Here is a 24,442-nt window from a genome sequence, read left to right on the forward strand (position 1 = left end):
CACGAGCTCAAAGACCAGCCTAGAAATCCATTCACTGATCCATGCATGCACTAAACTAGCTATTTAATTTCTCTGTGCCTCAGTGGTCCAACCCAAGTAAAATGGTGGTAATGTGATGTATAATACCTGGTGTTAAGGAAATTGCCCAGAGTCACGTAACAAGGAGGCTGATGCTGGGATTCGAACACAGACAGTTCAGATTCAGCCTCTGTGCTCCTAACCAAGAAATAGCATCTTTTCAAGGACAGCGAAGGAACCTCTGAAAACTGCCTTGTACCACGCCCTGCTACCTTTGTATGATTCCGCTGGAACCCAGCTCAGTCAGAGTGTCTTATCAAAAAGTAGATTACTCAAATTAAAGGGACCTCCAAACTCAAGAATGTGGAGCACCCATCATCGTCTGCCATGGCCAAGGAGGCAACCTGTGGAGAAAGAGAGCAAAGCCGATGGCAAGATCTGCCAATACAGAGACATGCAGAGATCCGAAGAGGGAATGTGATAAGAGCTCCCCAGTGTTCCTGAGAGCCTTCCTGGCTTTCTTCCTCGTTTGTGAGTTTCCCTGGAGGCCTGCCATGCCTTTAGTTGGTAAGAAAAACCCGCCACCTCAGGCTTTGCACACGTGTGCGTATGCTGGGAGAGCTCGTGAGATTTGAGCCAATTTGAGTGGGTTTCTATGCTTTATCTACATAAAATGTTTCAACGCATGTTGGTCATACTTGGCTATTTTTTAAAGTTTCTTTATTTTGAGAGAGAGACAGAGCGAGAGGAGGAGGGGCCGAGAGGGATGTAGAGAGAGAATCCCGAGCAGGCTCTGCACTGTCAGAGCAGAGCCCAACCCGGGGCTTGATCCCAGGAACCATGAGATCGTGACTAGAGCCGAAATCAACAGTGGGACGCTCAACCGAGTGAGCCACCCAGGAGCCTCTTTATTGAAATGGTACATACCCTTTTTCATGGTTTCCCGATGTATGTGACGTAAACTTAAATTTTCCTGGCCTCTTCTTTTAGGTTCATTATTACCCGGCCCCAAACAATCCCTAACTCAATGCTTCCCCCATCCTCCTTTTTTGGACTCCAGCATTGCCTTTGCTCAGCAGGTACTTTCATTTGAACTCCATGCTCCCAGATTTTTCTAGGCAGTCTCCTGCTCAACACAGAACTCAGCAAAGTAGTCCCTCTCCAGTGTCTTCGTCTTCCTGAACGCCTCAGGAAGAATTAATGCTTTTCTTGTTTGTATTCACATAACACTTTGTATTTGCCGTTTCACCCATTGCTTTGTCATTAGTGGCTCAAACGTCTCTCTTCCAAGCGGAGACTGGGAATCTAAGTAGTATTTACTTTCTTAAACGTCATCACTTCTGATGGAGTCTGGGGCATAGTAGGTGCTCAGAAAAACCAAAATGTGTTTCTGGGTGACTGAAGGAAGCAAACGCCCCTGGAAATCGATTACGTCTGTGTGAGATTTTGTGCACTGTGCTAACAAAGTGTGGTCCTGAAGTACTCTAAATGTGTATTACAAGAACTTGATACAGCATATGATATCTACTCATCCAGAAATAGAGTTAGTATAAGTTATAGAACAAACACAGGTTAGTCAAAACGGAGGGATGCATTCAACTCAATTAAAAAAAAAATACACACCAATATTTTACCTCATTTTTTCTTCTAAACCAAAATATTACTTGAAAATACACAGCTTAAAAGATTACCTTATTGACCTAGGCTTACGTATTCAAATCAGAAGACGGATTTACTCTTCACGCTATTAAATATGCATATTTGTGTGTGTGCATGTGGGTATTAAGGTTTTAAACTGTGCAGCATACATTACTTTCCGCAGTTTAGGTATAAATGTTCTTAAGGACTTCCACTCATTTTAGTACTACGAACACATTGCATTTGGCAATATGTTAGCTTTTTACTTGTTTTTGTTTGTTGGCTTACGTCTTTTTTTTTTTCCTTAATCATTGGATACACATCCTAGTGAGACCCTCTTTTTCCTTTAGTGCCTTCTCTATCTGCCTTTTCTTGGCAAGCAGGGACATCACAGAACATTCCAGACTGGCAGCCAGCAGGTCCAGCCCCGGCCCATCAGCTCACTTTGTGAAAAGTCATTTAATATTTTCACGCTTCAGACCTTAGCAGAGACCTCCTCTTAGCTCTATTCTACTTAAGTCTGAAGGTTGTTGTGAAAATAAAATAGAATAATGTGCATGCTAGTGCTTCGAAAAGTATAAAGCGCTATATAAATGTAAGATGTTATTGTAAAAGAGGGCTTAAAACTATAGCATAAAAAGCCTTGTTATAAAAATAAAATAAAAGTGACTCTAGTCACTTATTTTTATGAGGTACTTTTCTCTCTTTGGAAAAATATAATTTACTAATTCAAGAGAGAGCTATTAATTTCTCAGTCCTTCACAGCCATTAAAGCAGGGATGATGACTTCAATTCAGTTTACAAATGGAGTGGGCATACTGCAGGGGAATGCTACTCTCTGGTTACATATAAATGGAATTAAATTAAATTAATGAAAAGAGAAGGAAAGCCTGGTAGATAAACAACTAACTCATCCCCAGTGAGGTTCTACCCATGTCTGAAGAAGACACCGGTTAAAAGAGTTGGCACATTTCCTTTCCATGCTTCTTCAGACATCAGTTGGAAATTATTTCTAAAATACTACATATTAATAGGGGCGCCTGGGTGGCTCAGTTGGTTAAGCGCTCCACTTCGGCTTAGGTCGAGACCTCACAGTTCGTGGTTCGAGCCCCACCTCGGACTCTGTGCTGACAGCTGGGAGCCTGGATGGAGCTTGCTTCGGATTCTGTGTCTCCCTCTTTCTGCCCCTCCCTCACTCACGCTCTGTCTCTCTCTCTCTCTCAAAAATGAATAAACTTTCAAGAAATGTCAAATACTGTATATTCATTAATAAAAACAATCTCTGTTTGGGACCTGTAACACTTATGAGTAAAACTGTCATCAGGTTTTAATTTCAATGGGGTGTAGCGAGCCTCTCATGCATCTACGATGATACATTGAGGAGAAGACAGAGATTTTGTACGGTGTTTCCAAATCGGTAGCACAAATCACTCAGTTTCAGAAGGTCATCTTAGTAAATGGTGGAAATCTGAACTCACCACAATGGAGACTTCTAATTAGAAAAGGGTATACTTTGATTTAAAAAAATTTTAATGTTTATTTTTGGGAGAGAGCGCACACAAGCAGGGGAGGGACAGAGAGAGAGGGGGAGATACAGAATCCGAAGCAGGCTCCAGGCTCCGAGCTGTCAGCACAGACCCGACTCGGGGCTCGAACTCACAAACCGTGAGATCATGACTTGAGCCAAAATTGGACGCTGAACCAACTGAGCCACTTACATGCCCCTGTACCCTTTTATTTTAGACGATTATGTCGAACTGCTTTGAAGTTTTTAAATAATTCCTAAATTATAATGGCAGATCCAAAGTGTGCAATGTAAGAAAAGGAAGATAATTCTCGAAAGGGCTCAAAGCATCATTTGTTTTGTGAGTCATCTGATGCAGCCTTCCCGATGATTAGTGATCATCTGCTGGCAACAAATCCTGTTGGGCTTGGAGAAGGGAGAGATCTCTGAGTGACCTTGGGAAATTTTGTGAACATCTCTGTGACTCAGTTCCGTAACTGGCGAAATGTAGACATTGGTACTTAATTTTCAAGCTCTTTTTATTGCTGGAAAGAGTTAATTGTTTTAAACCAAATTATGCAATACCTCAAAAGGAGTAACCTCCACAAAGTGTAGCTTTCACTGCTGTGCCATGATGTTGTGTAAATACGTGCCAAATGACAGATCTGAAGGAGGTATTCATACCATGCCATAGGACTCTCTCTATGTAGCTGTCTTTGTCATGTTATTACTGACAATTTGTAGGAATGTAAAAGAACATTAATAGAATCTACTGATGGTGTAAAAACAAGGGCATCAAAAATCAGACAGCTCAATTGATGCCCCAAATGAACTCAAATTAAGAAGATGAAACTTATGGGCCTCCTGGGTGGCTCGGTTGGTTAAGCGTCAGACTTGGACTTCAGCTCAGGTCATGATCTCACAGTTCCCGGGTTCGAGCCCCGTGTCAGACTCTGTGCTGACAGCTCAGAGCCCGGAGCCTGCTGGGGATCCTGTCTCCCTCTCTCTTTGCCCTTCCCCTGCTCAGGCTCTGTCTCTCTCTGTCTGTCTCTCTCTGTCTCTCTCTCTCTTTCTCGACAGTAAATAAACATTTTTTAAAAAGCAGATGAAACGTATAAAAATGTAAGGGGTTTCAAAACCCAAATCTTGAAAAACAGATTGGAAGAAATGTGGCTTAGCAGTAGTAAGGCTATCTGTATCTGTCTGTCCATCTGTAAACTAAATGAGAAAAATAGTTAAGGGCTTAAATTAAGAGCAAGCATAATTTAAGTCATCAGAAAGATGTGGTTACAAAGGTATTATGATTTTCGGCCAGTGGGTACCATGAAGTATTTATATCTGAAACAGCCTCACTATATTCAAAATTAACTGGACAAACCTGAGAGTATTTTGTTCTGTTCTCGAGACCAAGTTTGGAGAAAAAGACACATCTGGAATATTAGAAAAGAGTAAGAAGGACATTAATAGTAATTGACATTAGTTATGTGTCAAATCCATTTGTTTTTAATTGTTTTTTAACATTTATTCATTTATGAGTGATAGAGAGCACGCACAGGGTAGGGGCAGAGAGACAGGGAGGCGCAGAATTGAAGCAGACGCCAGGGGCTCGAACACACGAGCTGTGCGATCATCACCTGAGCCGAAGTCGGACGCTTAACCGACTGAGCCACCCAGGTGCCCCTATTTTTTTGTTTTTAAAGATCTAATTGGCTTTATTCAATGATTCATGAATCAGGCAGCATCCCATTCAGCAAGTGGAAAGCAACTCCCGTGCTAAGCTTTCATACGGATTATTTCATTCATCCCTCACATCAGCCCACTGTGGGGAGGATCACTTTTACCCTCAGGTTTAGAGGTGAATGACATTCTCATGGCCATAAAGTTAGCAAGTGCTGGTGCCGGGTTTGAACCTGGTTTGCGTGTCTAGCTCCTGAACTGATCATGTCTAATTCCAGGCTGTTCTACCTGTAGAAGATAGGGAACAAGGGGTCATTCGGTGTGGAAGAGAAAAAAATTCAGGGGAAAGCTGAAACACACCATCAAATATGTGAAGGTCTCTTAAGGGCAATGGGAAAAAACAAAGACGGTTTTCTGTCAAATATAATGCAGCTGATCACAGATGACAGAGAGAGAAAGAGGGGTGAGGAGGGAGAGAGGGAGAGAAAGAGGTTCCATGCGTGGAGGTGGGGGGGAGGCATTCAGCATCAAATCTGCAGCATAACTAAAAAAAACAAAACAAACAAACAAAAAAAAAACCAACAACAATCAATTTGGTGTTAGCAGCATCAAAAGATCCACAATAAATTCCAATGTTGTTATTTACTAGCCTTGAGATTTTGGTCAAAAGATTTTAAATCTCTAAGCCTAACTGTTTTCTTCTCTGTAATGGGAGTGAAATACCACATGCCTGAGATAATTCTCAAAAAAGGGCCCCCCAAAATGGCGAAACGTGCAATAAACGTTAACCCAAAAAGAACGTTTGGATCTGAGAGTTTGCAACAAGCGAAAAATGCTGCTGTGCCTCAAAAGTGGCTTTTTTCGTTAACGTTAATTCGGCTAACGTTGATGAATGTAACATTTTGATTCTCAGTTAATGTGGCTGATGGAGTACAGAGAATGGATGCCTGGTTGTTTCTGAAAGCGTCATTCATTTATCGTGATGTGTTCAGATGCACAAGGAAGTTTCTCCTGATGGTGAAACACATTCATGCCTCGCACGGTTTGGGGACACTGATCATTTGTAGCTTCTGCTGAGGAATCAACTGCTCTTAAGTCCCTCTTATCGTTTCTGAAGAGAAACCTGACCTTTTTTTTTTTTTAATTTTTAATGTTTATTTATTTTTAAGAGACAGAGAGAAACAGAGTACGAGCAGCGGAAGGACAGAGAGAGAAGGAGACGCAGAATCCCAAAAAAGCTCCAGGCTCTGAACTGTCAGCACAGAGCCCGACGCGGGACTCGAACTCACAAACTGTGAGATCATGACCTGAGCCGAAGTTGGACGCCTAACCGACTGGGCCACCCAGTTGTCCTGCAACCTAACTTCTTAAAATGGACCAGTTTCACTTGCCTTTTACATAATTTGTTTTAGCATCTACTGAAAAGAGTCTCTAAGCAAAAGTAGCTGTGTACAAGCTTAGACATCACTGAGGGAACAAAAAAAGACTGAATATACCTTTACCTTTGCAACAAATTTCATGTAGTCTTAGTTGTCCGTGTCTCTTTTTATTCCTACTATTCATTACTACGGAAATTTAAAGATCTCCTTTACCGGGGTGGCTGGGTTGCTCGGTCGGTTGAGCGACCGGCTTTGGCTCAGGTCATGAACCTGCGGTTTGTGAGTTCGAGCCCCGAGTCAGGCCCTGCGCTGACAGCTCAGAGTCTGGAGCCTGTTTCGGATTCTGTGTCTCCCTCTCTCTCTGCTCCTCCCCCGCTCGTTCTCTGTCCCTCTCTCTCTCTCTCTCTCAAAAAATAAAAATAAACATTAAAAAAATTAAAAAAATATTAGAGATCTCCTTTTCCAAAAACATGCGGGTCATGTTGGTGGGGTTACCTATCAGTCCCTGCATTGTTTACTTGCAGCCTAAATAAGACCCACTGGTTTAATGATTTTATTTTTCGAATCGGATAACACAAACTATTATAACTTGTCTTATTGTGGTGGTGTATTGACTTTCGTGTTCTGGCTTCTCCGCCCAATTGTTCAAAGCTCTTGGCAATGCGGCCGCTTAAAAATGCATATAGAGGGCAAATTGGTGAACTAGGACTCCTCAAGTTTTTGGTTCCCCCCCCCCAAATATTAAAAAACAAAATAAAACCACCCCCCCAAAAAAACCCGATTTGAACCAAATTTGTCAGTGCTCTAGAAAAGAGTCAAACGTTCATAGCGATCAAGTGAAAAGCCAATCAAGAAAAAGTCATCTTGGGGCGCCTGGGTGGCTCAGTCGGTTAAGCGGCCGACTTCGGCTCAGGTCATGATCTCGCGGTCCGTGAGTTCGAGCCCCGCGTTGGTCTCTGTGCTGACAGCTCAGAGTCTGGAGCCTGTTTCGGATTCTGTGTCTCCCTCTCTCTCTGACCCTCCCCCGTTCATGCTCTGTCTCTCTCTGTCTCAAAAATAAATAAACATTAAAAAAAAAATTAAGAAAAAGTCATCTCTACGTGCTGGGAAGGTTTCGTGGCATTCTGACTCACCCTTAGCCCCTCTTTCCCCCGGCAAGACAGCAGTCATGGTTTTGAAGCGACAGCAATCTGGTTCCCAGTTTCCTCCATCGATCCAGAAGGAGCAGCACAGACCTCATCCGCTCTGATTCCTAGGTTCAGAGCAAGCCTAAATAAGTGTTGATCAACACCCCAGAACAAAGTCAATCTACCAAAACTGGAAGAGCTCCTGGCATTCAAAGAAATCTCTGTCAAAACATTAGCTTACCAGAAGCCAAAGAAATAAACCTTAGTGATCACGCATCATAAGAAATAGTCTTTGAAAAGAAATTTGGGAAAGTCTCAAACAAAAGCGTACTACAGCCTTCAGCAATCAGATGTGTGTGCACGCGTGCGCACACACACACACACACACACACACACACACACCTACATAGAAAGAGAGAGAGAAAGAAAATCAAACTCTGTGGAAAAGGGAGAAGCTGATTTCCGGAGTTACCACATTATAGTAGTCAATGTCCAGTCCTCTACAACAGAATCACGAGGTATTCAGAGAAACAAGAAAGCATAATTCATACAAGAGAGTGAAAGTAATCAACAGAAATCATCCCCCAAGAAATTCAGACAACATGGTTACTAGGCAAAAACTTTAAAATAACTATCTAGGGGCACATGGGTGGCTCAGTCTGTTGAGCGACTGACTTTGGCTCAGGTCATGATCTTGTGGTTTGTGAGTTCAAGCCCCGTGCCAGGCTCTGTGCTGACAGCTCAGAGCCTGGAGCCTGCTTCGGATTCTGTGTCTCCCTCTCTCTATGAACCTCCCCAGCTTGCACTCTGTCTCTCTCTCTCTCTCTCTCTCAAAAAGAAATAAACATTAAAAAAAATCATTAAAAGAACTATCTAAAATATGCTCCAAAACAAGCAAACAAACAAACAAAAAACCCACACAGAAACAGCAGGAACTAAAGGAAATGAGAGAAATAATACATAAAGTAAATGAAAATGCCAATAGTTGGAAATTATACAAAAGAATCAAACAGAAATTCTAAAGCTGAAAAGAACAATGACTAAAATGAAAAATTCACTCGAGAATTTCAACAGTAGATTTGAGCAATTAGAAGAGTGAGTCAATAAACTTGAACAGAACAGTTGAAATTATGGAGTCTGAGGATCAGAAAAAAACAAACAAAAAAAAGAATGAAGAAAATTGAACAGAACCTAAGCGACTTTTGAAACACCATCAAGTAGACCAACATACGTGCTAATGGAGTCCCAGAAAGAGAAAAGGGAGAAATAAAGGGACAGAACGTTTTGAAGAAATAATGGCTGAAAACCTACCAAACTTGGTGAAATTCATGAATCTATACACTCAAGAAACTGAATGAACTCCACGTAGGATAAAGTCAACAGACCTACACAGATACACATTAGAATCAAACTGCCAAGTGACAAAGACAAACCACCCTGAGAGCAGCAAGAGAAAACTCCTTCATCACATACTATAACCAGCCAAACGATCCTACGAAAAATGAAGGCTAAATAAAGACATTTCGTGATAAACAAAAGCTTGGGGAGTTTACTACGACTACATACGTCCCATAAGAAATTCTAAGGGGACTTCTTCAGATAGTAACTCAAAGCTGCGTGAAGATATAAAAAAAGATTGCTGATAACGGTAAATACAGAAGCAAATAAATAAATAAAATCCAGCATTATTGTAACTTGGGTTTGTAACTCCACTTTTTATTTAAAAGATAAATACATAAAACAAAAGAAAACTCCACATTATTGAAAATACAATGTATAAAGGCATAATTTTTGTGGCAGCAGTAACATGAAGATGGGGCATGGAGCTCTATAATAGTGGACTTTTTGTTTGCAGTGGAAGTTAAATTGGTATTAATTAAAATCAGAGTGTTATAACTTTGGAACGTTATATGTAATCCCCATGGTAACCACAGAGAAAATATCTATAGAATATACAAAAAAAAAAATCAAGTAAATACACACAAAAAAGCAGTCATGGAAGAAATGAGGGAGAAAAAAGCTATAAAACACAGAGAAATCTAAGCAAAAAGGCAGACGTAAGTCCTTTCTTATTAGTAATCACTTTAAATGCAAATGGATTAAACTCTCCAATCAAAGGGCAGACGTTGGAAAAATAGATTAAAACACAAAACAAGATCCAGCTATGTGTGGTTTACAATAGTTTCGCTTTAAATCTAAAGACACAGAGAGGTTGAAAGTAAAAGGACGGAGAAAGACATTGTGTGCGAATAGTAACAAAAAAAGAGCTTGGGTGGCTATCCTAATATCAGACAAAATAAACTTTAAACCAAAAAGTATTCTAAGAGACACACAAGAAAAGTACATATTGGTAAAAAGGCCAAGTCACCATGAAGGTATGTCTATTTGAAGCATGTGTGCACCAAACAATGAAGTCATAAAATATATAAGACAAACATGGGCGGAAGCGAAGGGGGAAATAGTTCCACAATAATAATTGGAGAATTTTAGACCCTACTTTAAATAAAGGTTCTCTTTTCTCACCTGTCAACTGGGAAGAAAATGCTACCTACATTTTCCACCCTTATTTTTTTCCGTCTTCTCTTTTGTTAGCATCGAGAAATGCTCCTTCCTCTTATCTATCACAGATTGCCCAGTTTCCCTCCAGCTATTGATTTTTAGTTTCATTGCAGTGTGATTGAAAAAGATACTTTGTATAATGTCAGTCTGTTAAAATTTATTAAGACCTATTTTGTGTTCTAACATGTAGTCTACACTGGAAAATGTTCCATGTGCACTTGGGAAAAATGCGTATTCTGCTCTCATCGGATGGAGTGGTTTCCCTCTCTATACATACCTATTAAGTCTAATTGGTTTATAACATTGTCCAAGACCCCAATTCCCTTATACATCTCTGCTGGAAAATATAATACAATAAAAAGTCAATCTAAATTCCACATTCTTCTCCAAATCCTTTTGCTTCAAACCCAGTTCTTGAAAGGATAGGGATGGAAGAGGTCAGCGAGTTTACATACTTGGTCATGAGGAAAAGAAAATATTTTGCCTTAAAGCTTATCTTTCTGAGGAGGAAGTAAAGTCATCAGATGTAGATGAGAAAGAAGGTGGGTGGTACAGACTCTAGACTAGAGAGGAAAAAGTCTGCAAGAGTTGTGGAGTGTGAGCTGTGAACACTGTTGAGAGTAATTGGAGATTAGGATGTAATATCCTGATTCTAATAAGCCAGAACTCAATATGATGAGCTGTAGACACTTACTACATCACTTAGAGGCCACTCTTTTGGATGAATTATGGCACTCTACTCTATTTATGGCTTACTATTTATTTATTAGATACATAAAATATATGTCAACGAAAATTTAAGCAGCTTAAGTATCAAGCATTATTCTTCTAAAATTTTTCAAAATGTTTATTTTTGAGAGAGAGAGAGAGCACACAAGTGGGTTAGGGACAGAGAAAGAGGGAGACACAGAATTTGAAGCAGAATCCAGCCTCTGAGCTGACAGCACAGAGCCAGTCTTGGGGCTTGAACCCACGAACCGGGAGATCACGACCTGAGCCAATGTCAGACGCTTAACTAACTGAACTGCCCAGGTAGTCCTCAAGCATTATTTTTTTATTTAAATTACCCCAAATTAACATTTAATAATAAAACGGATTTGAAATGAAGAATCTAAAAATATGGTTACATATCTGTAATCATTTCGTTCATTAATAAATTTAGTTAGGGGATTCCTGGCAGACAAAGCAAAAAGAATACATGTTGAAATGTAGATTTTTGGATTCCTTATTACCATTTAAAGGAAATCACCTAGGGAAAGAATACTTTTTTTGGTAGCAATTGTGTTACACAAAGAGTACTGTATAAATACGTCAGGTATTGTAGTGAGCCATGGCTTCAACTCTGATCTTCCAAAAGCACAGAACATTCTTCAAGAGGACGTTTCCTACAATATCCTTCAAGGAAAGCTCAAGGAGTAATGTTAAATCTCAACTCAGAGAAGGCATTGCTCTGGAAAGTTAAGATGTTGCTGCCCTGTGTAACTGTAATCTGATGATTTACTTTAATCTGAGAATTCCAGAAGAAGGGAATGATGTTTATTTGTGCCTCCAACCACTGCTCTGAAATATTACATCTCCAGCGAGTTTTTGGCGAGCGTTACTGTAAGATCCATTTCTAGCTGAATCGTCTGACAGGGACCTGTATAAATATTAGTCTTCCAGATCGCTAAATATGTTCTTCAGTTATGCTTAGGGTGCTATTTGCTCATTGGATCAAAATTCTATTACTATTATTATTAGCATTAATAATAATAACTTCTAATGAGGCTTCTTTTAATATGTGGATCTGTTTGCTCTATTAATGTTCTTTGTTTCCCAAAGTATATTTTGTGGAGGGAGGGGTCCTTCTGGTTTTTGCTCGACAGTGCGTGTTTCTCGGACACGTGCACAAGTTTATGTATGTGATTACAGAGGCCTTCCTCCAATGATGGTGTAGACACACAGCATCAATCGCCGGGTAGGGAGGAAGTGCTAGTACTCAGTCTTGTGAGTATGGAGATGTCTCTTTCCATGTCGATGTCACCATTTTGTTTCTCTATGCCTTCAGAAAGTTGAGAGTTGGAGTGAGTGTGGTTCCATGAATCACGCTGATGTGGTGACCAAAATATCACTCAATGGGGTGTCCATTTTGCCATTTCTCTTTGGAGTTCCCCAGGAGATAATTGGAGTTCTCCCCAGGAGAACCAGATTTCTGGTTCTCATCTTCTTCTTAGGTTCAAGTTTACAAGTCTTTCATTTTTGAGATTTCATTTAATTTCGGATGTAATATGACCTGTCCCTTTTTTTTTTTTTTAGGTGGAGTTAATTTTTAAAAATATTTATTTTCCATAAAGACGAGGTATTTGGGGCAGGACAGGGTGGGGCCATTGCCTCTCATGTTGAGTCTACCAACTTGTTCAAATCCTTCATGATTCCTGTGGGGCTTAGAATATTAAATAAAACAAAACAAACAAAAAGCACTTAATTAAATGGTTCCCTGAAAAGATATTTCTGGTGAGTGGAAGAACCAAAAGCTGATTTTAAACACGACCAGATTTTACTTACAGAATAATATAAAGGATTTACTCTATTGATTCATGAAGCTGAAAATGAACAAACCTAACATTTAAATTATGATTTTCTGTAGCGGAGATGTCTCTTTCATAGCTCATTGAGTATTTTGTAGAGTATAACTGCCTGCACAGAAAGCCCTCACGCAGTGACTTTTATATGGATCTTTCCATTTAGAGAAATAGTCGTCAACTGTTTTTATATTCCAACCTTCTGACAATTAAGTTTTATTTTTCAAATAATCTAAATTCTTTTCCCCTTTTACAGTACTTCTCATAACCATGATGCTTACAGTAATTTAACAGGGATTTTACATTTGTAAACTGTAAAATGCCATGAAGACGTGGCACGCCATTTTAGTTTCAAGGCCTGCAATCGCAAAATTTGATCAGGTTGTGGTTGGATCAATTTCCAAGCTTAGGCAAAAACAGCCAAATTCCCTCCTTTCGCAGATAGTATGGAAATGCTTATTGAAGACACCAGCAATTCTGAAGCATGGCCAGTAGCATATGGGTCACCACACCCACAGAGTACAACAAAAAGCAGTAGGATGACTCTCTCAGGTGTAACTACCTCGCTTCCATTCATTTTCTTGCTCTCGTCTTTCTCTGCCAGATTGTTTTTCAACATATAAACAAACATTCACACACACATACATTAAGGAAAATGATGTCAGCCACTTTAATACCTTTCTTTCTTTCTTTCTTTCTTTCTTTCTTTCTTTCTTTCTTTCTCTCTCCCTTCCTCTCTTCTTTCTTTCTTTCCTTCTTTCTTTCTTTCTCTCTCTCTCCCTCTTTCTTTCTTTCTTTCTTTCTCTCTCTCTCTCTCTCCCTCTTTCTTTCTTTCTTTCTTTCTTTCTTTCTTTCTTTCTTTCTTTCTCTTCCTGGTACAAAGGATCAGAAGCCTGAATGAAGATTATTCATAAGACAGGTATCATGTCAAATAGAATTGTACGCTTTCAATATGAATAATGGTCTTCAACACCGAGAAAGAAGAAAAAAAAAAGCGTCTGCTTTCAAACACAGGTGACCTAGTCAGCACTTTATAAATGACTAGGGGAACTCAGTTTCTTCTTCTGGAAAATGGAATTGATAATATTAAATATTTGGTGAAGGGCTATTTGGATGTGAAACTGCATAAATTATATCCGTGATATTGGTATCTGATAATTGCATTTCCAATAGGAATTACAATTAAGACCCTTGCAATATGACATACTTTTGATCATTTTAATTTCCTTTGTGATTGCAGAGAATGATAATTCTTTGGGGGACTTGACTCCAATTTTCACATTACAAAAGAAAAGTATGGATAATGGAATAATGCAGAGATGAAGGGAGTCGTCGTCTCCAATCTCTTATTTCTCCCATTCCCATTTCTGCAACGGGGATGCCACCTGTGTTCCGCTCATTATAAAACTTTTAGCAAGAGGCTAATGAAATGCAAAGCTTTCTATAAGACCAGCACTAGCCTTCCTATCAAATCATCTGAAATATTTATTTGCTCTCTTGAATAATTGATAGGGGCATCAGCTCTCCCGGTCAATTGATTTATTAAGGGACTGTTTGGAATTAAACAGCTTAAAGATATTAGATTTAGCAGTGATCTTGCTTGTTAGCATATTCATTTACCTACGGGAGCCCCCATTAGATATTGTTAATACATGACGTTTCCAGTCACGGCCTGGATCTCCTCAAATTGCATTAACTCCAGGCTGTTTAGCCACAGAATAACAGGTTTGATTGAGTGCTTGGGTTTGGTGTAATTAGATTTTCCTAGAAAAGGGGGGACTACTTTAATGCCATGTGCATTAAACTAGATATGTCATCAGCATTACTGTAATTGGCCAACAGAAATGCCGGAGACCTGGCTGTGTCTGAATGTTTGTGTTTATGGCTCACCCGTCCATTCTCATAGATGGCACATAATAGCTATGCTTACTTACATATGCATGACCCTGGGAAAAAAAAACAAAAAAAGGAACTGACCTCTTTAATAAGCACCTCTTTTGAAAAAGGTGGAAAATTCTATCCTGAGTAATGGGATCAATTTTTCGTCTGTTAAAACTGCCAATTATTTCTCTTACTGAAAAGGTCATGTGGCTGGTTAATCAATGATGAAAATAGTAGGTGAATATACATGGGTATATTCATGTATGTGATTTGCATTTCGCTCTAAGAGGATCTGCTCCCATTTCAAAGTGTTATTCTGATGAAGGGCCACCGCCACACCCCTGAAATTCTCTTTCACCCCCACTTTCTCCCAGGATTTACGTCTTCTTATTAACAGAGGTGCGTATAGGAAATAAAATCATTTCTGATCACTTTTCCCTCACGAAGCTGATTCCTTGTGTGTGCCGACAGCACTCGCTTTGCCCGTGCGGGGACAATGAGCTTCTTCTCCATTTCCTCAGGTTCTGAGCACGGACAAAAATACAGAACCCTATTGCGTTTTATGTTACAGGTCTACTAGGAAGTTATAATCAAGCGTTTATGTCACTCTGTAATTTAGAAGGCATAAGCTCATAGGCTATCCCATTCATTGCTATCAATTCCTTTTTTTTTTGTTTGCTTGTTTAAAAAAAAAATCTGAGGATCAGAGAGACTGAGCTACTTCTCTAAGTTCACACAGCGGACAGGAGTGGAATCAGCGTTTCAACCTCTTCATTGTTCACGCTCTTTCCATGAAAATATGCTGTCTCTCAATGACATTGACAGTCCTCCGGTGTTTTTTGAAGACGACTCCTTAATGCAAAGGAAGAACTTACATGGGTTTAATCTGGGGGAACAGATTCACCAGCAGTTGTTGACAGAGTTGAAGAAAAGTGGCCAATGGCAGTGTTTATATAGGAGGAATTATGGTAGCCATCATGGGAAGGAGACTTACATTTTTTTTTTTAAGTATATTTATTTATGTTTGAGAGAGAGCGAGCGTGAGAGCCGGGGAGGGGTAGAGAGAGGGAAAGAGAGAATCCCAAGCAGGCTCCCCACTGTCAGTGCAGAGCCTAAGGTGGGGCTCAAACCCATGAAGCTGTGAGATCTGCCACCCCACCCCCAATCATACCTACACTTTGAGAAAGGAGGAAGGTTGGCAAGAAGGCAAGAGTTGCCTCAATCCACTTCCATTGACCACCTGTCGGACTGACATTATCCTGCCTGCTTGTAAACAGTATCGAGGAAAACTATTTAGCCGTCACGAAATTTGCGATGGCATTCTAACCTCCAAGCGAACTTCTCAAAAGCAAAATGATTCCCAAAATGTTTTACGAGCGTATAAACAATGAGTTGCATCAGCGATTATCTATGAGTAAAGATGAAATCAAATGGGAATAAAAGGTGTTTGAGACTACTTAACGCCATTATTTTATCCCCTAAAGGTACTTTCAATCCTCTTTGCCAGTTTCTCAAACATATAATCTTAATGGGACACATTGTGCCTAATAACAGTGATGCAGTGAGTTTGTCTATTAATATAGAGACTAATGAAGATGTCATTTCCTAGAAAGGCAATTTTTTGGGGGAATTAAACCTCAGAATTAATATAATCTACTTCTGTTACTAAATGTACAAAGATATGTATATGAATTTATGTATATAAAAATGCCCATATATATATATATTTACATACGTTTATGTAATATTGTTGTTATACGTAAAGGAGAGCAATGACTTTCCATAATGAGACGTAAACTGGCCCCCAAACGTTGATAAGAGGGAGCCAGTGAACTATTCTGAGTGTTGCTGGAAATATTTCATGGCCTCGTAGCCTTCAGGGAGCTAATTTGCAGGGTAGCGGGCAGTATTTACTTGGGATAATACTTCAATGTTTATTTTATGTAAATATAAAAATATATGTTTAAATTATCTAGAAAAATTTTTGTATCCTCTCTCTCTCTCTATCCCACACACACACACACACACACACACACACACACACACACACACCCTGCCATCTTCATGAGCTACGACCACAGAAGGTCCCTGTCCTACTATGGAACTCAGCCTCCCGTGGGGCCTGGGCACAAGTGTGGGGGAGGGTGAGCACCCCGTGGTGTTTAGGGGCTGTGTTGTCAGCATTATGGTACATTCAGCAGGCACATCAGCAGGGGTCACCCCGAATTTTCGAACACACCCCAGCGCACAGCTTGCGATGCATTAAGAATGTGTGCGAAGGTGGGAAGCTGCCACCCATAGGTGAGGTGGCCGCACCCCAGGGTGGGGAACTTCTGACTCCCGGGCCTAGCCCGTATTTTCATTTAGCACCGGACCCTACACATTAAAGATCCTGTCCTGCATGTGTAGACGCTCACACAAAGGCTCAAATCGAACATCCAAGAGTTGCACCAGCTCAAATAATCACTGACTCCAACCGCCTCTCCCAACATAGAGCCAAACTCAGACTGAGAAATACTAAGCCTTATAACGGTGTAGTGATTGGCCGATGTTTACAGAATGTTCCGAATACAGTTGTTGTTAACAGGGAAGCCGTGAAATGCTGGTCAAAACCCCCTAGAGATAGTGGGTTCGTAAGTTACTTAAAGCCTTTTCTAGGGCTCGGTTTCCTCATGACCAACGTGGAGATATCAATCCATGATTGTTCACGATCAACGACATTTTAACATTTCTGTGAATATTATTTCTTCTTCTTTTCCCCTCCTCTTCTCCCTCCTCCTCCTCCTCCTTCTTTCTCTTCTTCTTTTTTTTTTAATTTTTTTTAAAAATTGTTTTTAATGTTTTATTTATTTTTGACAGAGAGAGAGAGAGAGAGAGAGAGAGAGAGAGAGACAGAGCATGAGCGGGGGAGGGTCAGAGAGAGAGGGAGACACAGAATGCGAAGCAGGCTCCAGGCTCTGAGCCATCAGCACAGAGCCCGATGCGGGGCTCGAACTCACAGACTGTGAGATCATGACCTGGGCCGAAGTCGGACGCTCAACCGACTGAGCCACCCAGGCGCCCCGTTTCTCTTCTTCTTCTTAACTGCTATTATTATCATTAGTGCATGACATCAAAAATTCTGGATCAGATCAAGGAAATTAAGATCCCTGTATCCATTCCTATCACCACTGGCCACATCACCTGCTGAGTGTGATATGGCCCTAGGTCCCTAAGGGCACTTACCTTCTGTTTCTTTTCTTCTCCGTCTCAGGCTTTCTTTCCCACCCCTCTATTCCCTCTTCCTCCTACCCTGTCTGATTTCCCTCCCTCAGAACCATCTCTGAACAGTGTCAGAATCGCTGCAGGGACCACAAAGCAAGGTGCCGTGCACCCCTGAATTTGACGGCTCCCCCTGACAATAACTTGAGTTGTTTCTCCTAAGCTGCCATTTTTGGAGACAACGCGGGAAAGAATCTACGCAAATATTTGGTAAATTTCCCTTGGGGACTGTCATCTACAGATGCGAAGACGTTAAATATTCTACGTGGGTTTTTACACTTCTCTTTGATTAAAAAGTCCCACCGCCTCGACTTTTCATAAGCAACCTTGTGCCACCCCACTCTGAACCAGGATCAGGGTTATTCCCCAAATTGGGTTGTCTGGGGCTTGATACAGTCCCCTGAAGAGGCCTGACAGGTGCCATAACTTTTCCTCAGCCCACCGAGCCTACACAGCTTCCCGTTTCTGATTCACGGTCAGCTTGTCAGTGACTGTGAGCCCTGGATTCCGCATTTGTGGAGTTCATTGTTTTTTTTGTCTTCTCTGATGTGTGACCCTGCACTCAGAAGACCTCATTCTGCTTGTTTCTGACCATTTCTCCAACTTGTCAGAGCCCTTTTGATTTATACTCCTGGATTCGTGAGTTCCAGTCGTCGTTCTCCGTTTGGTTCAAAGCACAGGTACAATGAGCGATGCTTCACGTAAAGACATTTCTCTGGTGAACACCAAATATATTTTCAATTATTTTGGTTACGGTGTTGTAAAGAAAGATTAAAGAGTGGGGCATGTATACGTACATATACACAGCGTCTGTAAACAGGTAGATGGATTGGTATGGATGTATGCTGCCGAGCGTGGTGTTTATTCTTCTGACTTAAGAAAGCAGTTCGACGAAGTGACATGTTTCTGCCAAACAGCACGCATCAGGGTTTGTTATGCTGTTTCTGACTTATCCCACGCATGCAAGGGATTGGGATTATATGATGCCCGTTACTGAACCGTACAAATAAGCAGTGGATGTTGAATTGAAGAAGAAACTCCCGCTTACACTCATCCCCTGACGTGTCATCTAGAAAGCCGAGTCTCATCACGTCTAAAAAAAAACATAAAAAAATAAACAATAAACAATGCAAAAAGGGAAGGGAAATGAATATCCTGATATATTCATTTTCTTTTTCCGGAAAATAGAACATCTCCATCTCACCTTCAAGGAACATGAGTCCTCCTCCCTAACTTCTCACCCGCCCCCTCCCTCTGGATCTCAGCTTTGGCGCTACTGAACTGGTTTTTAATGTGGTTTCTTTATGCGTGTACGTGCATGCGCGCGTGTGCGTGTGTGTGTGTGTGTGCGCGCGCGCGCGTGGAGGGAGGAGAAGCCGTGTGTCTGAGGTGGTGACAACAGTCAGCGGAGCAAGAGCCTTAATCACTGTTTACCGATTTGGTCCATTTTACTAGCAGGCAGGGCTTTTCCAGAGAGCTGTTTGCCCGGCAGGGTGCAGACACTGCTTTCGGGGGCGAAAGTGCGTGTCTCCGCGCTGCGTCGCGCAGCACCCCGGGCACCGTCTTGCCACCACTGGCAGGGCCCCTGCGCGGAGCCAACCGGGCCGGCGTGTCCGCCCCGGCTTCCGACGGTGCTCCTCTGGTGGCCGTGTTAATGACAGCCGATCAAAGCTGGGGAGAGCGCACGCAGGACCCAACAGGGCGTCACAACCGTCCCCATGGCAGGCAGAGCCAGCACCTCTCACACCGCGGCTCGGCTCGTGCGGCGAAAGGACGTGAAAATGACAGAGCGAGGGTGTTACCTTCGCCTCTGTGTGGCCTTTTTGTTCCGTGTGTTCGCAGTCCTCCCGGGTGGCGGCGGTGGTCGCTTGCCTTCCCTCGTCCGTGCGACGCTTCTAATAATGGATGAGGCCCGGAAAGGGAAGAGGGCCGGTTAGGGGTGGCTGGGGTTTCGCCAGGAGTGCGTTGTCACCTTTAATGCCTCCTTCTCTGGTCCCCTGTGGGTTGTGGTCAACTCCCGAACGGCTCGATCTACTGACAAATCCAGGGGATGGGGGCGGGGGGGGGCTGACTTGTGAAATGAGGGCTGCAGGTGAAAAGGGAACCGGGTGGCAGGGGCTTTGGAAACACCCCGGTGGGATTTCCATAGGCACGTGAGCATCCAAGGTGTCCCCGGGCTTTTCTAGGTAACTAGGCAGAGCCCCAACCAAATGGCTACAATTCATGGCCATTCACAGAGGTCACCCCCTTCCCCCCTCCCCTCCAATCCATTCAAGGGAAGAGGGCTGATCCGGTTATCAGATGTGGGGACTCTCATCAGTCGTGGGCCTGAGGAAATTCAAGGGCGGGATTCTGCAGCCAAGGCTGGGACCCAAGGGCTCTGTGCGGAGGGAAGCAGGCCAGTCCCAGCAGGCGCTCTGTCTCGACGATTCCCGAAATTAAGATGCCCCCATCCCCCCACACCCCCAGCTGCGACTCCCGCCTCTTTGGGGCCAGATGCTTTGAGGGCGGTTTCCGGTCCTGCCCCGGCATGCATCTGTCTCCTTGCGGGGTTTTCTCAGCCCAAATAAAATGTTCAGCATTGGGTTGAAAAGCCATTGGTGGACTCGGCAGGAGCCCCCGATGGAAGGTCCCCGGGGCTTTGAAACTTCCTAACGTGGCATCCTCGTCCTCTCGCTGTCCAGGAGACCCTCCCACACGGAGGGGCCTTTTGGTCACACCTCCGCCCCAGTCTTGTCCTCCCAACAGACACCTGTGCAGCGGGCCCCGTTTCTCCTCTCCAACAGGCGGCCTCCTTGGGCGCCTACACATGATCTCTACAGTCTCCTGGCCTCCCACGAACTCACAGGGCTCAGAGAGACTCGGTAGTGGGGTGGAAGTCTGTGGCGCATCTCAGGGAACATCCACCGGCACCTGCTACCTGCTACCTCAAACCACCCCGTGTATTCCTAAAACACCTGCTCTAAGGCATGCTAACTGTAGTTCATCAGGATTTATCACAGCCTAGGCTGGCGAGAGCCTCCTTTCCAACTTCACTAAAAGGCCCTCTGATTTCCGTACTGTCGTCATTATAAATATTAATAATAATGTAAATAAAACATAGCTAATGCCTTCATAAATAGCCATCAGGCGATCCCGAGGACGAAGTTTTGGAAAATCCGAGAAACGTCGGGTAAGGTAAGAGCTTCAGCCTTGCTCTAAGCACACTGGCCACTACCTGCGCCTGCCCGAGATCAAATTGATGTCCTAGGAGTTAATATTATGCGCAGGGGCACATCCACCAGATGCGAACGGTTGGAGCCCTTCGAGGCACAGAGGCGGACACCAGAGCCCCATTTCTGCTCTGTGTGATTGTGGAAAGTGACACCGACACCATGTCAAGGGCTCTTGACTCACCAGGCACGTGGTTACCGATGTGAACTGCTGTGCTCGAAAATTCAAAGCAATAGCTGATGTAAAACGGATCAGTACCACCCCTCAGAAGTCGATACCTTGTCTACACGAAGCCTAACACGGCACAGGGCACCACGCTGGACTTTTGCAGGGCCCAATTCTCATCCCAATGGTGCCCTCGTCTTCACAGATATCCACAACATTGTGTCACGTTTTAGAGTCTGTGTTTCTCCTGTCTGCCCGAGGTAGAAAATAATATCTGAGGCGGAGGAGAGAAAGGAAGGGAGACAGAGAGAGAGAGAGAGAGAGAGAGAGAGAGAGAGAAAGGGAGCAGAGGGGAAAAAGGGAAGTGAGGAAAGAAAGGGAGAGAAAGATCACCTTTAAGTTCTTTTCTCTTTCTTTCAAATGACACAATAGAATTTTTTTTTTCCTAAAGTTGTATTAGGGATTCACTTAAGCAGAAATGAACTGTAATATGCAAATAGTTCTAATTGGACTGCTAATAGAGCGTGTCTCTGTTGTTTTTTTGTAGGGAGTTTTATGCCTATGTAATCAGTGCAGACAGCCGTTAAGTAAATGAAGAGGCAACTAACAATGTCAGAAAAGAGACCGGGCGGTTCTGGCTGACACTACCCTAATCTTCCAGGACCCATTAAATGGCAGTTTCAACGCATTACCTACCATAACATCCTTGAATATCACTGATTTTATTTGCAGTATCAAACATTCCATTTCATGCCCCATTAACAGTGGGAGCTTGAGCTTTTTGACGCAGCTAAACATTTTACTAACTACCTGGACTAAGTAACCAATTAACTTTTGGAGACAATACGGCCAATTAAGCGCGAAAAGGTAAGGCTGTCATCCCCCACGAAAATTGAATTTCCTCTTCCTGATGGCACTCATTGTCGCCGCTCAATTGTTAATGGGGATTCAGTCCCTATTAAAGGAGGAAGGCAAAGCAGAATGGAAAAGTTCAGAGGACTTAGTTCCTAAAGAGTAGGTCACCAAGTGTCCCAGTTGGCCACTAATTCAGTTAACTTTTCTTCATGCCAGATTACGTATTGGATGAGACTGCGGCAGGGCTCTAATATGACATTCTGTGACAGCGCATTGCACAATCTGGTAGCTTCCAAGGAACCCGAAGGCCCAGGGCTGTAGTTTGGGACCTTATAGGGGATGTTTAAAAAAAAAAAAAAAATTAAAAACAACGACGAACTTTTTTTTTCTTTTTTGAAAACGGAAATATCCGTGTTGGACAAGATACTGCCCTGGCTGTCACCCGTTTGGACTCTTCAGAGATAAACACAAGCCTTGCTACCGAGAGGTGTGCTCCAAATTAACCCTCTGTGGTTTGGGAAGTCATTTTGTAAATGGCAGACAAGGTCACGGGCGGTGATTCTGCGGGGCGGGTTTGACTCCAGTTGACTGGAGTGGCACGCAAGTAATGAGCTTGGATATCATATTTTGAAAGCTTGAGGCAAATCTCATCCTCTTGGTAGGAGTCTTTTATCTTTGGAGGTACAGGAGAAAATCTGGCCTAGAGGGCATCTTCCATAGGCCCTGTATGAGTGAAAAACACGAAGCTTATCCAGAGTCCGAGCCCAAACGAGATCGCACCAGCTTTGTGGAAATGCAATTGTTCTAAATGCAAAGAAAAATGGGGAAACCATAGATGATGATGATCTGAATCTGTGTGACGAAAAATTTAAGGCTTGCATAATCAATGTTGTCAAATCATCCCGAGAGCAATACAATTTGTTGACGTGTGTTTACAGCCTGTTCACGTACACTTAAAGTCTGAGGTGAGCCAGAAAACTGTAAGTAAAGCAGGGATCTAAACTGTGCTCAGAATTACTCGTTTTCTATATTGTTTTAATAGAAAAGGTGCTTAGTCCCCACAGACGAGCTGTTGAATGGCCATGGGAAGGAAAATCCATAAATTCAGTAATGATATTAGTATTCTAGGTTCGTAATTTTTTTACTGTTGTTTCTGCCAGATTCTATGGTGATAGGAGACAGGAACAAAAAGGATTAACGTTCTATCCTTTCCGAGTGAAGTGCCTTTTGAAGAGTTTGATCCGAATTGTAACTTTCAAAGAAGATTTGAATAAGAAATAATTCTCCTATATTAGTCTAGATCAATTAATAACATCGATCAAAATTCTCTTTTGAACTTTCCCTCGGATTTCAACCTTTTCTCAAGGGACACGATTTTCTTTCCAGAGGAGATTGCTGCGGGCTATTTATTTTAGCCATTTTCCCATGGCAATGGATGATTTAGAAAGGGTTACAATAGTTTGAACTTCCTGTTCCTTGAGATAAAAGAGTAAAACCAGATCTCAAATGCTTCCCACTCTCACCCTCCAGCATCGCTACGTAAGAATAATGAAAACAAACGAGCAGCGACAAAATTCCGTCAGCAGCCCTCACACTGTGGAAAGGGCTGGTGGCCAGAAGTTTCCAATAATCCACATCGTTAAGTAGAGGTGGCAGGAGGCACAGCAGAGAGCCCCAAAGCCTCCTCCCAAGCTGCTCAGCGTCCGCTGGAGCCCAGAGAACCTGCTGGAATTTGGAGGTCTACTGGGGCGTGGTGATGGAAGAAGGCATTCGGGGACCCCAGGTGCTATTTCTTCTAGCGGTCTTTCCTGTGAAGGGGGAAACGAAGTCTTTTGCCTCTTGGGTTTATGGGGAGTGAAAAATGAAGAGGAAAGCGAACTTATCTGGTGCAGATAAGTCTTCAAACCCCACACCATGTCTCTCCCACTAGAGGAAAATGCATCGCTGAGGGGCCAACATTGACATTGGACATTTAACAAGAGGAAAGGGCTAGCTACCAAGGTTACCTAGAGACCCCATCTGGAATCCCCAGGCTACAGAAAACCCAGCCCTCAAATTTTGTACCTTAGTCGAGAAGACACAGGGAGTGGTAAGGGGGGTGGGCAGATCAGGGGAGGGGAGGGGCGAAAAAGGAGTGGGGAGAGAGGAGACCGGCTAACTGCATGAAAATACAAAAACAAAGAAAGAAACAAACAAAACAAGGATCCACGACCTTGCCTTAGTGTGCACAGAAAAGTATATATACATGATTTCTGTAAAAAGAAAAAAAGTATACATCCAGATACATCAAATCATTTAGGAGAAAGCATGGGTACATTCGCCATCTTAGAGTGGGTAGGTCCTCCTAATAAAATTCAGAGCCTGTAAGAAAGTGGTAGGTATACCTGAAAAAAATATCCTGGATCACAACAACAAAAAGAAATACCACAGTTCTGTAAAGTCTAAAAATCAAATCTAGCGGGGGGGGGGGGGGGGGGGGGAAATGTGTTCTTCATTTGACAAAGGTCTACTTTTTTAACTAATAAAAACTCAGATACATTAGTAGAAAAAAATGGAAAACTGGCAATTTACAGAGAAATACAAATGGCCAATAAATCTATTCAC

Source organism: Acinonyx jubatus, chromosome B3, assembly GCF_027475565.1.
Source record: "Acinonyx jubatus isolate Ajub_Pintada_27869175 chromosome B3, VMU_Ajub_asm_v1.0, whole genome shotgun sequence".
Taxonomy (NCBI): Eukaryota; Metazoa; Chordata; class Mammalia; order Carnivora; family Felidae; genus Acinonyx; species Acinonyx jubatus.